Raw genomic sequence first — 15,689 nt, forward strand, 5'->3', positions numbered from 1 at the left:
CCGCCCTCTTCTTCGTCCCTTGCTTGCCGCTTGCCGTTTGGTTCGTTTTCTGACTTGGTATTTTTCTCTTCTTTCTCTTTCTTTCTTGCGCAGAGTACTTCCCTGGCTACTCTACTGCCGCCAACCAGGTCGTCGAGGCCCACGATGAGGCACAAAGGCAGGCTGGCGCCAAGATCGCGCCGAACGCTCGCCGGTCGCTGGACGAACAGCTCTTGGCAATTCAAGCCCGCCTCCAGCCGGCTCACCGCATGCTTCGCTGGCTTCAGCGTGTTGGGGCGCAGGTGCTGGCCGCTCTCTGGCCCGGCGAGGTGATTCCCCGCACTCCCAGTCGGACTGCCAACTGGCTGGAGGTGGCGGCCGACCGCTTCGAGGCCTGGAAGGCTTCTGCGGCTCGGTCAGGCGTCAGGCGGGCGCTGGAGTTCGTCAAGGCCTGGTATCCTGAGCTGAGCTTGGACCAGCTGGCCACCTGGCGGCAGGAGGCCGACACGGAGCTGGAGCCGGTGCGGCTGTCTATCATCCAGCGTGCCTCGGCGATCGCCGACTACACCGACACCAGCGCCTTTGCTCCTGAGGTGGATGACAACGGCGTTGCCCAGCCGGAGGAGTGGTTCGGGCTGAACCCGGCAGATGGCGAGGACTCGGCAGAGGAGATCGACTCCAGCGACGAGGGCGAGGAGGAGGAGGAGGGTGAAGACGCCACGCCAGATGGTGGAGTGGCCGGTCAGCCTCAGCTTGATCATGCCTCTAGCAACAAGGCACGTGCCGGCGCACCGCCTGTAGCTGGCGATGATCAAGCCGAGACTCGCCACCTGGCCACTCCTCCAGCCGGCGCCGCCGTCTCCGCCGACCAGCCCGGTTTCCCTGCTGCGCCCTTAGTCTAATCTGCTGCCTCTACTTTCCTGTTTTATTACTCTTGGAGCAGTATTTTGTTAAGTTTGCACAGTTCCACCCACTGGGGGTGTATTCGAACTATATTGACTGCCGGCCTGTTGAAGGCCTTATGTGTAAATATAATCATGCATACGTTTGGCTTTCCCTTGTTCTTTGATTTTCATCCTTCGGCTGTTTCCTTTGCCGCCCTCCCTTGGTTGCCGCCTTCCCAGCCGGACAGCTGCTCTGCAGTCTATGGCTGGAGAAGTGCTTGGCCGGTTGAGAGGGCAAGTACTCTAGCTTTGTTGGATTGTAGCGAAGTGACTGGGAAGCCAGCCAGCCGGCTGTTTTGACAGCCGGTAGGCGTGGTTGGAGGCCGGCTTGTGTTATATAAGTTCGTTAGTCCTTAGCCGTTTTTCGTGTGGGCAACCTTTCTGCCTTTGGCTCTTTCCAGTCGGACAGTCGGTTCTTCGAGCTGCGACTTACAACAAGAGAGGGCTCGGTTGCTAGCACACTACTTGTCTGACTTCAGGTAGAACTTTTAATATAACTTAAGGCGGCCAGTCCCCGGGCCGACGAGTCGAACCCGGTGCCAGATAGAACATCAAATGTAATAATACATTCATGAGTACGACACTCGTCATTCATAGATAAAGGAGGGTAGTCCCCGAGTGCGCCTCGGGGGGCCCACTGTGTCGTACTTAATACAAAAAGGTAGCATGATACATACTGCTTTTAACTGTAAAATCTTCTCAGGAGGTTGGCGTTCCATGGTCGTTCCGACTCCTTGCCGGAATCATCCCTCTTGCGTGCTCTTGGCTTATGTGCGTCGATCAGGTAGTAGGAGTCGTTGCCTAGTGCCTTGCTGACGATGAAAGGGCCTTCCCAAGGGGCCGAGAGCTTGTGCTGGCCGGCTGTTCACTGGATCAGCCGGAGCACAAGATCGCCCTCTTGGAAGGATCTTGGCTTGACCTTCTGGTTGTGGTAACGGCGCAAACCCTGCTGGTAGACGGCGAACCGACTGAGTGCTAACAGCCGACCTTCTTCCAGCAGGTCGACGCCGTCTTCTCGTGCTTCCTTGGCCTCCGCCTCCGTGTACATGGTGACCCGAGGCGAGTCGAACTCGATGTCAGTTGGGATGACAGCCTCGGCACCATATACAAGGAAGGAAGGAGTGAAGCCAGTTGACTTGTTTGGGGTAGTACGCAGACTCCAGAGGACAGCCGGCAGCTCATCGAGCCAGCAGCCGGCCGAACGCCCCAGTGGTACGACCAGTCGGGGCTTGATGCCGGAGAGGATGAGGCCGTTTGCTCGCTCGACCTGGCCGTTTGACTGTGGGTGGGCAACGGACGCTAAGTCCAGTCGGATGCCCTGTGTCGTGCAGAAACGTGCCAGTGCTCCCTTGGCAAAATTCGTGCTGTTGTCGGTGATGATGTTGTGTGGTACACCATACCGAGTAGTGATGTCTGCGATGAATGTTACGGCAATCGGCCCGTTCAGCTTCTTGATCGGCTTCGCTTCAATCCACTTGGTAAATTTGTCCACGGCGACAAGCAGATGTGTCATGCCGTCGCGGGCTGTCTTGAATGGGCCTACCATGTCCAGCCCCCAAACGGCAAAGGGCCAGGTGAGGGGGATGGTCTTGACTGCAGAAGCCGGCAGGTGTTGCTTGGAACTGAAGACTTGGCATCCTTTGCAGCATTTGACTAATTCCTTGGCATCTTCCAAAGCACTCGGCCAGAAGAAACCATGGCGGAAAGCTTTGGCGACAAGTGATCTTGAGGCTGTGTGGTGGCCGCATTCGCCTTGGTGGATATCCTTGAGGATTGCTATGCCCTTCTCTGGCTCGACGCAGCGCTGGAAGACTCCAGTGACGCTACGCTTGACAAGTTCTCTGTTTATTATTGCGTATGCTCTGGCTCGGCGTTGCACTAGTCTTGCCGAGATCTCATCAGTCGGCAGCTCTCTGTTGACTAGGAAGTTGAGGATGGGCTGGGCCCATGATGGAGCTGTACACTTCTTCTATTGTCAGTACGGCCACTGTGACCCGGGTGGGTGGGTTGGGTGGTGGAGAGTTGGAGTCGGCCACTGCCTCTTGTGTCGCTGCAGTCCCCGGGCCGACTGCTGCAGTCCCCGGGCCGGGTTCTGAAGTCCCCGAGCCGGGTGCGACTATGGCTGTCCCCAGGCCGCTTGTCGAAGTCTCCGAGCCGCCCGCTAGGTTCCTCCTGTCGGATCCGACTGCATCAGGGGCAGGCGGTACAAAGATAGAGTCCGATTCTGGAGACGGCTTGATAGACGGTTTGAGGAGGCGCTGGAGAGAGACACCGGTTGGTATGGCCTGTCGGGTGGAGCCGATCCGTGCGAGGGCATCTGCTTGGTCGTTGTCGGCCCGTGGCACGTGGAGGAACTCACACCCTTCAAAGTATCCACTGATCTGCTGGACGAGGAATCGATAGCTCGCCATGTTTGCGTCCTTGGCGTCCCAATCGTCAGATGACTGCTGGACCACCAAGTCCGAGTCGCCATAACACAGGATCCGGCGTATGCCGAGCTCTTTGGCTAGCCGGAGCCCGTGTATGAGCGCCTCATACTCAGCCACATTGTTGGAGGCGGCAAAATGCATTTGCAATGTGTATCTGCGCTTATCGCCTTTGGGAGAGGTGAGGACGATGCCGGCTCCCAAGCCGGTGCGCATCTTGGACCCGTCGAAGTGCATCCGCCAATGAGTGGAGTCGGGAGCCGGTGGCAGGTACTGGGTCTCGGCCCAGTCGACAAGGAAGTCGGCCAATGCTTGGGACTTGATGGCGGCGCGGGGCTGGTAGAAGATTGTGTAAGGAGCCAGCGCAATGGCCCACTTAGCCACCCGGCCGGATGCATCCCGGCTGCCTATGATCTCGGCAAGCGGGCGGTGCATACGACCGTGATGGGATGCTCTTGAAAGTAGGGCTTCAGCTTCTTGGCGGCGAAGTACACTCCATAGCACATCTTCTGGTAGTTCGGGTAGTTTTGCTTTGAGGTGGACAGTACTTCGCTTAAATAATATACCGGCCTCTGGACTAACTGGGCTCGGCCTTCTTCTGGGCGCTGGACCACGATGACTGTGCTGACCACTCTGCTAGTCGCAGCAATGTAGAGGAGCATGGGCTCCTTCTCAGTCGGCGCCGCCAGGACAGGTGGAGTGGTGAGCATCTTCTTCAATTCATGGAAGGCTTGGTCTGCTTGGTCGTTCCACTCGAAGTGGGTGGATTTCTTCATGAGTCGGTACAGGGGGAGAGCCTTCTCTCCTAGCCGGCTGATGAAGCGGTTTAGGGAGGCCAGGCACCCGGTGAACTTCTAAACGTCTCGCAACTTGGTGGGAATCTCCATTCTCTCAATGGCCTTGATCTTCACAGGGTTGCACTCAATGCCGCGTTCGGAGACCAAAAAGCCTAGAAGCTGGCCGGCTGGTACTCCGAACATGCATTTCTCGGGGTTGAGTTTGATCTGGAATCGGCGCAAGTTGGCAAATGTTTCTTTGAGGTCTTCCAGCAGGGTCCCGCGCTTCTCCGTCTTCACCACAATATCATCTACGTAGACGTGGGCATTTCTGCCGAGTTGCTTGAGGAGGCATTTCTACATGCAACGCTGAAAAGTGGCACCGGCATTCCTCAAGCCGAATGTCATAGTCAGGTAACAGAAAGCTCCGAATGGTGTGATGAAGGCGGTCTGCAGGCGTTCAGCTGGGTCCAACTTGATCTGGTGGTATCCTGAGTAGGCATCCAAGAAACTCAACAGCTCGCATCCGACTATGGAGTCTATCACTTGATCAATCCGTAGTAGGGCAAACAGATCTTTGGGGCAGGCTTTGTTGAGGCTAGTGTAGTCTATACACATACGCCATTTGTTGTTCTTCGTCAACACCAAGACCGGGTTGGCAAGCCACTGTGGGAAAAACACTTCCATAATGAAGCCGGCGGCCAGGAGCCGGGCTATCTCTTCTCCTACGATTCTTCTCTTCTCCTCCGACAGTCGGCAGAGAGGTTGCTTGACTGGTTTCGCATCCGCTCGGACGTATAGCTTGTGCTCGGCGAAATCCTTCGGAACACCCGGCATGTCCTTTGGGGACCATGCAAAGATGTCTCGATTCTCACGGAGGAAGTCGACGAGCTCGCCCTCCTATTTACTGTCCAGGTTTGCAACAATGACAGCAAACCTCTCCGGGTTCTCCGGGTCCAGAGGTATCTTCTTCGTCTCCTTGGCCGGCTGGAAGGAGCCCTGCGCATCATATTCCTTGGGGTTGGGGGACAGGGCCGGCTGCTTGCCGGCCATGGCCACAACTCGCTCCAGCATCTTCTTCTCTTCTGCAACCACGAGGGACTCGGCCAGTCGGCTGCTGGCTGCAGCGCACTCGATGGACTTCTTGTAGTCGCCGGCTACAGTGATGATCCCCTTCGAGCTCGGCATCTTCATCTTGAGGTAGGCATACTGGGGCACAGCCATGAACTTGGCCAGGGTAGGTCGGCCAAGCAAGGCGTGGTAAGGGCTCTCTAGGTCTACTACCTCAAACCAGATTGCTTCTCGGCGAAAGTGATCCTTGTCTCTGAAGAGAACATCCATCTTGATATTGCCGATTGGGGAACAGGATAGGCCGGGTACGATGCCATGGAACACGGTCCGGCTTGGCATGAGCTGCTTCGCCTTGAGGTTCAACTTCTCCATGGTGTCGCGGTACAGTATGTTGATACTGCTTCTGCCATCAATCAGCACGCGGGAGAATCGGGCAGCTCGCCTCTCCGTCGCGAGGGTGACGTCCAACACCAACGCGTAGGAGCCAGGAGACGGCATCACCTCTGGGTGATCGGCCCGGCTCCAGCTGATAGGCCTTTCAGACCAATGCATGAACTCGGGGTTGCTGGAGGCGATCGCGTTGACCTCTTGGTGCTGTCGGCGCCGGCTGCGCTTGTCTTCATCCTGGCTCGTGAAATGACGTTGGCGGCGTCCTCATCTGGGAACTCATCCTGAATGGCTCCGACTGTTGGTCGAGCAGCCGGCTGCTAGGGGGCTGGAGGCGGCGGGCCGGGAGGCGGAGGCGGTACCAGCCCCTCGCCCTTGGAGATCCGTGTGAACCAGTGGCACTTCCGGGTCGTGTGGTTGGACGGCTTCGCGCCGCTGTGGAACTTGCAGGGGGCATCGAGAGTCTGCTCGTAGGAGAAGGCCGGCTGCCAACCCGGCCTGCCGCCCTTCTTCTTGGGAGCGGGCCGCTCTTCAGGCTGCTCGTCTTCGACAGTGGCCACCTGCCAACTGGTGGAAGGCGGCATAGGGGCCTTGTGCTTGCGGTCGTTCTGGTAGTGGCGTCGGTTGGAGTCACCAGCCGGCGTCTTGGGAGCCGGAGCGAGCACCTTCCCAAAGGCGTCCACTCGGAGCTCGGTCTTCATCGAGGAGTCGGCCGTGGCTTACTTGTCTGTTATGACCAGCAGCTCGTCGAGGGTAGCCGGCTCGTCGCAGAGGAGTTGGTGCTTGAGGAGGGTGCCCTCTCGGCACCCGGCGGTGCAGTATTCTATGGCTTGAACCTCGTGCACCCCCTCGCAGGAGTTGCGGAGCTCGGCCCACTGCGTGAGGTAGTCGCGAGTCGATTCGCTGGGCCCTTGGACGCACAAGGAGAGCTGGCGGGGCTTGGGAGGCCGCTTGTACGTGCTGGTGAAGTTGCGGACAAAGACTTCCGTGAAGTCCAGCCAGCTGTTGACGCTGTAGGGCTTGAGGCTGTTCAGCCAGGTGCGTGCCGTGCCTTGAAGCATAAGAGGGACGTACTTCACGGCTACGCGCCTATTGCCGTTCGCTATGTTGACAGCGGTAGAGTAGTCGATCAGCCAATCCTCCAGCTTCTCGGAGCTGTTGTACTTGGGCGTGTCTCTGGGGAGCGAGAACCCTTTGGGGAAGGGCTCGTCGCGGATGCGGGAGCCAAAGTAAGGCGGGCCGACACTGTCTTCTTCTAGCGCCAAGGATCGTGCTAGGCGGTTGATCCGGTGGTGGGCGTCGTTCTTGCCGACTCCTTGGCGGTGGCCTAGTCGGCCACCGAGAGTCGGATGCGAGACAGGCGGCGGGGTGGGATATCTCTCCCCACGAGGCGGGGGAGGAGGCGGATTGCCTTGGCGCTCCACCGCTCGGGGGCGGCCTTCTGCGTCGCGCTCAATGGTGATTCGAGTCCGGCTGCGGCTAGGAGCCGGCTCCTTGTCTTTCCTCGCGCTGGCGCCGCTCACAGTCGGCGACCGGGATGTCGCGGCGTGTTCTCGGCGTGGGGGAGGACTCTCAGTGCGGGCGCCGGCTTCATGCCGTTCTGCGGCCACGTCGATCAGCTGCTGGATGCGCCTTGTCATGTAGGGGAGCTCATCAGCCCCCAGCCCATTCAGCTCTTCTGCGGCCGCCTGAGCGGCTCGCAGATTCTCGAGCGGTGTGGCGTAGACTGGGCGGTCTGCCCCTAGCATGCTGGCGATGGCCGCGCCACGCTTCTTGACGAGGCCGGCTCGGCTCGGCCCGCCATGAGGCGGCGTACCAAAGGCGGCGCGGTCGACTTCGCGCAGGCGAGACTTAGTGAGGCGTCTCATGGAGGCTATCTTCTGGCCCTCCGCGATGAGGGCGAGGCGGCGTGCCTCCAGAGTCTCGGTGTCGGCGTCGGCCGGGATGGGGACGGACAAGTCGTGCATCGCCGCTTGCAGGGCGTCGTGGACGTTCTCGCCCGAGTCGGCGCCGTGGCTGATGACCAGCACCTCAGTGACAGCGCTGCTGCCATTGTCGGCTCGAGGGAGAGGGTCGTCGAAGATCACCATGTCGGTTGGGAAGGCGTCAAGCGATGCCGTGTCGGAGTCGACGAGCATCGGGTCGTTCGAGCCGGCCGACTCCAAGTCCACAGCAAGCTCGCTGGAGACGTGAAGCTGGTCGAGGAGGCTGACGAGGCGGCTCTCGGGGTAGTCTGTGCCTGCGTCGGACGTGGGCTCGTTAGAGATGCGAGTCTCGCCAAGAAGGTCGGCGAGGCAGCTCGCCGCGTAGTCGTCGTCGACGCCTTGCAGCGCGTCAGGGCAAGCGCCATCGGGCATAGCAGACTGGCTACGCTCGCGGGGGAGGAAAAGGGTTCCCGTCCAGAACAGGTCTCCAGACGACGGTGCACCTGGCCCCACGGTGGGCGCCAAATGTCGGGTGGTAGGTGCGACATATGCCAACGGGTGGCTTATCATTGTGGGAGCCAGTAAGACATCGCCGGTGCCTGGAAGCGGGATAAGGCGAAGACATGCATGCCGGCGGATCTTACCCAGGTTCGGGGCTCTCCGTGGAGATAACACCCCTAGTCTTGCTCTGCGGGGTCTCCGCATGATCACTAGATCAATACAAGTAGCTACAAGTGCTCCTTGAGCTGTTTGGCTAGGGGAAGAAGAAGGGCAAGGCTAGATCTCCTTTTCTCTCTATGTGGTGTGTGGAACACTATGAGATCAAGCCTTTGCATGGGTGTCCCGGGGGGCTTATATAGGCCTACCCCCCAGGGGTACAATGGTAATCCGGCTGGGCGCGGGTCCCAGCCGTCAGTGTCTGTGCTCGCGGGCTTCTCCATCGGCCATTGGGGCTCGCCGACTGGTGGGTCCCGCCGGCTGCCGGCCTCTTGGCCAATAGGCCGGCCCCACCGCTTGGGGGCCTTGTCGGCAGATGGTTACTGTTGCCCCGCCTCTGACGACGAGGGCTTTGTCAAGGTAAGTGTGGCTACAGTGCCGCCGTCTTGCGGGCTCTCATTGTAGCCTCTCCTCGTCTTGTCTCCTTAATGAGGCACATGTTTCGAGGGAGGGAGGTAGCCGGCTATTGGGAGCCGGCTACGTCCCGGCCGACTAGGGGAGGCCGGGCCGCCTTCGAGCGTCTCTCTAGCTAAAGGGGCCCGCCGCCCACGGGCCATACTAGCGCCTGTCGTGGGTGACATCGAGGTCAACATGGCTACAGTGCCACGCCGGACGAGAGATGGCTGACCCGTACGGCGCCCTGTGACCATGCCTGTTCCGGGGTTCGGGGGTAGTGGGCTGTACTGCAGCCACGCCCCGTCTTATCACCGTTATGTGGATGCAGTCTTGGTGGGTGCAGTCTTGGCCGGCTTCTGGGAGTCGGCTCCCTTCATGGCCGGCTTCTGGGAGTCGGTCCTCTTGGGGCCGGCTTCCTGGAGTCGGCCATCTCGTAGTTTTCTTCGGGAAGGTGTTTGAGGCCGGGTCGCCTTCTGGTAGTCGGCCCTGGGGATAGCCGGCCGGAGGAAGGCGGCCCCATGCTCTGGATACTTGAAGGCTCGAAAGGCCTGATAATTTTTTTAAAGAGCCAGGGGAGTCGGTTAGGCTACCCCTGGCCATTTACTCCGACAAATGGGTGGAGAGAGAGAGAAGGCGTGGGTGAAAAGGGTGGATCCTTATCCCCTTATAAAGGTAGCGAATATGAAGCGCCTCCCCACTCGCCTTAAAACTTGCCTATTCCCCAAGGGCCATGCGGACGGCACGGTTGGGTTACCCACGCCCGTATTGATGAGAATCCCGCAATAAGGGGACATGATCCCTGCTTCGACAAGACGTGCCAATAAAACCGCATCTTGAGACGTGGTGCGGGAGGCTAAAAAATAGTTCAAAATAATGACCAGGCAGTGACGTGATGACACGCTACAAAAGTTGTCAGCAGATTGGACTCGTGAAATATTATACTCTCTGCGGTTGTGTGTGGTGTTTGTTTTGCAGAGCCGGACACGTTTTTTGTGTTTGAAGGACGCTTTGGATTATTCGGAGGAGGAACCTGCCTTGCAATGCCAAAGACAATCTGCGCCGGACATCTCGTCATTGAAGCCTGGTTCAGGGGCTACTGAGGGAGTCCTGGATTAAGGGGTCCTCGGGCGTCTGGCCTATGTGACGTGGGCCGGACTGATGGGCCGCGAAGATACAAGACAGAAGACTCTCTCCCGTGTCCGTATGGGACTCTCCTTGGCGTGGATGGCAAGCCTGGCGTTCGGATATGAAGATTCCTTTCTCTGTAACCGACTTTGTACAACCCTAGTCCCCTTCGGTGTCTATATAAACTGGAGGGTTTAGTCCGTAGAGGCGATCACAATCATACAGGCTACACTTCTAGGGTTTAGCCATTACGATCTCGTGGTAGATCATCTTCTGCAATACTCATATTCATCAAGATCAATCTATCAAGAAGTAGGGTATTACCTCCATGGAGAGGGCCCGAACCTGGGTAAACATCGTGTCCCCCGTCTCCTATTAACATCAACCTAAGGCGCACAGTTCGGGACCCCCTACCCGAGATCCGCCGGTTTTGACATCGACATCCGCGCCCCATATTTGATTTGGAGGAGGGAGATGATGACTATCAACATATCATCGGGGAGGCTGCTGATTAAGTCTAGGCCTGCTGGAGTCTCTTGCGGTTCTATCTCGCCCCGCCTCCGCTTGTTGGCAGCCCCGTTCTCCACCTCCGGAGTCTCCTTGTCAGCGGCGCTTTTTGATAGAAATGGGAGTACAGGGAATTTTAGTTAAAACAGGGCAATAGAAAAGTGTATTGGTAACCAGAAGTTATTAGGTAGGAATATAGTAAGAAAAGGGAATAACAATTGGTTGCTTAAATACTACACAATTCATTTGACATTGCCGGGTAAGCCAACATATGCAGATAGTTGAAAAGAAAACTTACTTCGAACAAAGCCTAGACGGATGATATTGTCGGGGAAGTTAGCATATATCTCATGACCAGGCCCTTCTATGTGCAGTGCAATTTTAGTGCCAGCTTTCAGTACATAAAACTTTGCAATTTCATTCCAAAAGTCAGTGCCAAAATAGGAGTCACCACGTTCATCAAGTCTTACAGTAGCAATGATTGTAAATCCATGGTTTGTGTGCAGTATGACATTCGTGGAGCCTTGATGTATGTAAAGGGAAAAATTGTGCATTACATAATCTGTTGCATAGCGAGGGATGTCCTGCAGAAAATGGTAGGATTGTTAAAGAAAATATGGTAACATGCAAATATGGGCCCAAATTGAAAGAACTGTACAACGGTTGAAATCGAAGGACAAAAGTCTATAATTAAACAGATAGGGTAAACATGATGTCATGGAAATATGAGAGTAATCAAAAGAACAGTACATCATTAATTTGCCTAATATAGAAAGAAGAGGGGGGGAATCCCCTTTGACGTATATGGTGCATGTGGCACCTTTTATCCAAATGTAGCAATATTTAGAATATGTTCAGGAAAGTAGGCCATGCCAACCGATTTAGGGTGAGATTGAACATACCGTGCGCGTCCTCAAGTTATCTGGTACGATGAGATGGAATCTCTGGCGACGGTTACCAAGAAATGAAGTGTCGGCGCACTGTGTATTCTATGAATGAAAGAAAACCCTCAAATAAGCTAGAATAAAAATGAATTCACGGCGATTTCCGCCAGGTGATTAAAGGAGGCAGATGAACTGGGATAAGAGATGAGATAATATGTCATTAAATTAGTTACCTTGTCATCCATGAGAAAGAACACTCAGTATGACAGATTCCCCAACCGAGCGAAGCTGGGTCGACCACGAGCAGCGTCAAGAAAGTCGATGGCGATAGGCAGCAGCAAGTGGAAGTGGCGAAATGCGGTGGGCTTTGCCGGCAGCCTGGCGGCGGTGGCAGGCGTCGAGTTAAGTGTTTACCGCCGCGATAGGCGGTGCCATGGCATAGACATAGAGGAGCTTGTGCAGGTGTGAATGGGGAACGTACTGGAGGGGCCGAGGGGTGGCGGGCGGGGTGAGGCTTTTTGTGACGTGGGGATGGTGAGGGTTTTCTTTTTTCTTTTTTGAATTGGGTGGTGAGGGTTTTCTGTCCCACAAAGAATTTTGGGGGCGACGGTTTGCTAGAGCGAACCGTGTGTGATTGACGCAGCAGGCAAAATGATAGTCATTGCACACGGTTCCAATTTTGGGAACCGTGTGCGACTGACGTACTACCATCATCCTGGTTTATTGGTTCCCCGTTGTAATTTTTACCAAAATTTGGCGAAATATTTAACATACTCAGACATAGATAATAAGCGTGCACGTACATAAGCATAGTTCAACCATCAGTACATAGTTTAACTGTCATTAAGCATACTCAGGCGTACATAGTTTGATTCATCCCACATCTCATCTCACATGTGGCCGGCACGATCCTGAAGCTTCTCCAGGTACTCGGCGTACGCGCCATGCGCCACCCTGCGAGAATACTTCTGCTTGAAGGAGCCAACAACCCGTCCTCTTGCATGCGCCAGAACACTTAGATACGCGTCATCAATCTTGTGGTTGCAAAATGGACATCCCTAGCCGTCGTTCCAGGTCCTAATACGCCTATTATGCATTCCCGCATAAAGCTCCCTCAGGATTCACCTCTTGTACCTCCTCTCGCCATCTTCATCCTCGCTGTCCACATCGTCAGACAACACCTATACATATAGTAAACCAAATTTGGCATCAAATCACTGATTACATGCTGTGAAGTAGGATTATGAATTTATGGCTATTTATTTATACATATTCAGATATTATTGTTCGATTTTTAAGCACAGCCGTCTATGTACAGACCAATCTTGAGGAAAATAATGGCACAAACATATGTAGGTCATTCAAAATCAATTGTCAAGTCCTGGCTAGGAATTATTAGCACGAACACTAATCCTAGTCAGATTACTAGCAGAAATCATTTGCACAGATGAAACAACTAATCACTTATCCTGTACCATTCAAACAATCAATACACTACACGGATCTAACGAAACTTACTCGGATTTCATGGATTGGTAGAACATAACCACAGGATTACTATTCCAAAAAGGGGGAGGTAGGAGTAACCAGAGAAACCCTATGATCTATTTGACACATAAATGGGTATAGATGACTAACCAACTATCCGTCGTCGTCGGAGTCATCGCCGGAGTGGTCGTCGGAGTCGGTGTGGAACTCCGCCTCCGGCTGTGGAGGCTCGACGCCGTCGACGACGTCAGGGTGCAGCGATAACTCGCCGGCGGTGACGGCAACCTCTGTCTCCATCTCCACGCTGTGCTCCAGTGCTTTAGCAGCCCCTGCGTCTCCACTCCCTCCGATGGGGCGCTTCGGCGGCATCCTCATACACTGACGGCTTTGAGGACTGAGAGCGGCATCGAGGATGCAAGCGGAGAGAGAGGATTGTGTGTGCGTAGCGAGGATGGGGGGTGCGGCCGCTCGGGCGCACCATTAATATGGAGTAGTGGGAGTTGTGGGAGAGAGGCGGGCGGCGGTCAAACCGATGGCTCGCCTCCTGGTGAGCCTGCGCACCAGACTGGTGGCATGCCTACCAAAGTTTCACACAGCTACTCGCACGCCTCCCGATGACACTGGGCAGCGAGCACGCCTCCGTCAATTCACACACCTGCACGCACGCCTCCCCGTCTGCCTGCGTGGCGGACTGCTCGCATGCGTCCCGTCAACTCGCGCCTGCTCCCAGGCCACACGGGTCGCGCGGCGGCACATATATTGTTTTTCAATTTGGATGATTAATGCTGCCGCTTTATTGCTTAACCGAAGTATGGCACGTATCCATTGTTGGCCTAACGCTCATGGTTCGAATAAATAATCCGTTTGGGATATTGGTTCCCAATTATTAATAATCTCCCGTCTGTAATTAGATAAAGATTACATCAAAACTGGTCTCAAATTTGACAAAAAAGAGTACAATGCCACTTTGTATTGGTGTCCATATGACAACACCATAAGTTTCATGAACTTCAAATAAGTTTCGGATGTACTAGAATTAAAAAATGAAGATTCTCAATGTTTGAAATTTGTTGCACGGGGAGTAAACATGCACCCTACCGGTGAGACACATGTGTTTTTGTAATCCATTTAGGTGCACTGTCACGTGTGCATGTAGCTCAAGTTTGATTTTTGCACATTATACCCATAGAAAATCAACCAATAAATGTACTAAAACTTCTTAATGATCTCTATGATTTTTTTGAAATTAAAACATCCCTCCTTTGGTAACATGTATGTTCACCGCGGGATAATTAATTTAACATGCATCATAGTTGCGGTGGATTCGCGGTGTGTGTGTTGGTGTGTGCGTCTGGGGGTGGCGGGTGGCTCGCAGTACACTACGAGTTGTGAGCCACCGGGTGGGTTGGCCGTTTTGATAGGCAGGCTGGTGCCACAGCAGAGTCGTGAAATCGTTATTTAAAACATTACACAACCCTTTCATACATTAATTCTTTGGCCACATGCAGTCGATGGTTGTCCTACACGACACTCCATACTCGCGTGTGACGCTTTCTGTGGGCCCGCGAGGTCATCATCCATCACTTTGACGAATAGCCGGCAGTGAGGTTAATTTGACCAGCAAGGTAGAATCCTTTTTGTTCGTGTTATGGTGGTATATAGTACGCGTCAAAGAGGTGGGAGGGGACTAGCATATATACTATACGTATGCGTCCGTGAACAAGTACACCTCACTCAGTGTCGGGACTTTTTGGTTACCGAGGCACGTGCCACATCAAAATTGTGAATTGGTTATTCAAGCATCACACAACACCTTTTTGGGCCACATGCATATATATCCTAGCTAGGACACTCACGTGTGACGCTTCCATCTGTGGGCCCACGAGGCCATCGTCGATGCATGCATGCATGCATCACTTTGACCTACATCGGGAGAGGTTAATTAATTTCACCATCGAGGAGGATTCTTTTGGGTTGTACATATAATATGGCAGGAGCATATAGTATGCGGTGAAGAGGGGGGAAGGGGACCATCATATGTAGTACGCTTGATATGAACCTCGATCTGTGTGGGTGCATGGTTTACGGTTTTTGAGGCATGTGGCACATCAAAGTTGTGCATTTTGGGTATTCAACATATATATGTTTGGCCCACATGCAAAGCGGTGGTGGTTGTCCTCTCGCACCCACTTAAGCGGTTACCAGCGATATCGTTGCTTTCCATCTGTGGGCCCGCTTGGTCCATCACTTCTTTTTGCCTGACAACAAGAGAGGTTAATTTGACTTAGGAGGGGATTATTATTTTTTTCTCTGGGATGACATGCATGATACACTTTGAGCACACACACATGCATGTGTACGCATGAATCCCTCCCATCGAGTCGAAGTGGCTAGTACAACGACACCGTCATGAACCGATCTAGGTCTGTGTGGGGAGCTAGTGTATGATTTTTTACACACGCGCCAGATCAATGTTGTGTATTCAAACATGCATGCACGCATCACCTCCATACATATGCATGTACTGGTTGCCTTCGAACGATACACTCCCTCGCATGGATATCGGCGACAAGCCTATATATTCGTGGGCCCGCGTGGACATCCATGATCACCTTGACCAACAACAAGATAGGTTACCATGGCGGATTCTTCATTTGGTTCGTGTTATCGTAGTATAGGTCATGGTGAGATTCAGACCTAATTAAGTTTGAGTGCATATACTATGCACGCATGCATGCATATATGAATCCCCGTCGTTGGCTTGAAGTGTGGTGTAACATACATATGCATCGTCAACCTAACCCTCACTCAGTGTGGGGATTTCTAGTTCGAAATCACGGTGCCACATCAAAGTTTTTCATTGTTACTGAAAAACACACCTCTCCATACATATGTTTGGGCCACACGCATGCAGTGGTTGTCTTCGGGGAGTAGCTACTTGCGTGATTATTGGCGAGCTAGCCCATCTCCGGGGTCGCATGGACGGCCATCACTTTAACCAACAACAAGACAGAGGTTGTACGACCAAGGTGGATTATTCTTGGTCCATTTTACGATCCATCTT

This window comes from Triticum aestivum, chromosome 3D (assembly GCF_018294505.1).
Source record: "Triticum aestivum cultivar Chinese Spring chromosome 3D, IWGSC CS RefSeq v2.1, whole genome shotgun sequence".
In the NCBI taxonomy this organism is placed as follows: Eukaryota; Viridiplantae; Streptophyta; class Magnoliopsida; order Poales; family Poaceae; genus Triticum; species Triticum aestivum.